The 1680-nt window shown below is 43.2% G+C and overlaps 1 non-coding gene across 1 annotated transcript; it reads left to right on the top strand.

Moving 5' to 3' along the window:
• The first annotated feature begins 1357 nt into the window (after positions 1-1357).
• Positions 1358-1429, top strand: TRNAW-CCA (transfer RNA tryptophan (anticodon CCA)). Its single transcript has one exon. It is a non-coding gene; the product is annotated as a tRNA-Trp (tRNA).
• The last annotated feature ends 251 nt before the right edge of the window (positions 1430-1680 follow it).

Genomic DNA, 1680 nt, shown 5'->3' with positions numbered 1-1680 from the left:
GGAACCTCCACTCCCTTGCTTTCCGGGTAAAGATTGATTGTGGATTTAACACAAAAATTCACTTTTTCTTCCCCGGAAATCACACTCGAATAACTCTAAAATACAAATTCACATAGGACAAAAATTTCCAGAGAGGAGATAAGAGCAACGAAGTTTTGTAATCTGGAAAGGCTATTGAGCAGTGATAGCTGATTTGTCAGACCTTAGGAAAGTGAATCCTAACCAAATAGTGGGAAAAGCAAAGAGGCAACCAGATTTTCACCACAGAACCCCCATCTCCATCCCGCATAGAATGGCCTCATTGTCTCAGGAATTTCAGCACTAGCTTCATTTGGAAACTGCCCTTCCTCAGTTCTGGAAGAAGACTGGAAGTTTATTTTCTTGAGAGCAAAAAGTATAGGGTCTCTAGGCTGGGTCAGAGATTCTCAGACTTTGCTGTGCAGCAAAATCACCTGGAAGGTTTGTTAAAACACAGATTTCTGGGCCTCAGCCCCAGAGTGTCAAATTCAGTGCGTCTTTTTTTTTTTTAGGGTGTGAAAAAAAAGAAATTTTTTTTTTACGGTGTGGGTTTTTGGGGGTGTGGCCGAGAATTTCTATTTGTAACAAGTTACTATTGTCAAAGGCCTGGCTTTCAGATCTTCACCATCCAGGTAGAAAATGGAATCGTTTTCTACCACATACCTAAGATAATACGAATTAAAAAGCTTCTTAACACAGGAATAGTAGTCAGTGCTAAGCGCTCGGTAAATGCCAGCAGTTTGTCTGGGGCTCACCTTGTAAAGTGAATGTCGAGTGCACACAATAGAGCCCGCAGAGCCCAGGGATTCTTACTGAGGAAGTGAGAATTTTGGGAAGAGATGCCACTGACGCTATGTCTTGAGGAGAAGCAGCTTTTCTCCAGGTTGAAAATGGGGCCGTGCGCGGATAGGGAGGAGCAAGGTGGAAGATGCGAAGCCCGGCCTCCGTAAGGCTGGAAGTTTGTAACGCAAGAGGGCGGTGTCTAGGGAATTTATAGGGAAAGCAATACCGGCAACTTTGCAGCCGTTTTTATTCCTGTTTCACTGAGGGTCTAAATCGAATACGTACACGATTATTCTCAAAATAGAGAAATTTCGACCAGTGGAAAGATTGAACGTTTTTTCCTTTTTTTGTTGTTTCCCGATATGGAGCATTTGGGATTAATATTTACTGTGGTCAATCCCTTAATTTTTCTCAAGGAAGCATTAGCAAAACTGTGAAAGGTGGAGAGAAAAATAATCAAAGTTAATGATAAGGAAATAAAAATTTTGGATCTGGAGGTAGGGGAGGGGAATGATTCAGAATTCTATGGTAGGAAGGAGGAGAGACCCTTGCCTGTGACCCCGTGGCGCAATGGTAGCGCGTCTGACTCCAGATCAGAAGGTTGCGTGTTCAAATCACGCCGGGGTCACAGTGATTACATTTTGGAGAGAGAAACAAAAATCATTTGACAGTCTACTTTCTTTCGAGGCGTAGTTGCCTGAAGTTGATCCCCAGTGTGAGACCTGTTAGGGCTGCCTGAGACCTAATCGATACAAAGAGAATAGATGATCTACCTTTTTAGAGTTTCAGTGGGATGTGACTGTATTTCCTCTTCTGCCTTTGGCTTGCTTTTGGAATTCTGAGATGGGGGACAGAATCCCCACATAGGTCGTCCATCTT

The sequence above is a fragment of the Loxodonta africana genome, chromosome 1, assembly GCF_030014295.1.
Source record: "Loxodonta africana isolate mLoxAfr1 chromosome 1, mLoxAfr1.hap2, whole genome shotgun sequence".
NCBI lineage: Eukaryota > Metazoa > Chordata > Mammalia > Proboscidea > Elephantidae > Loxodonta > Loxodonta africana.
This window is presented reverse-complemented; position numbering and strand designations above follow the sequence as displayed.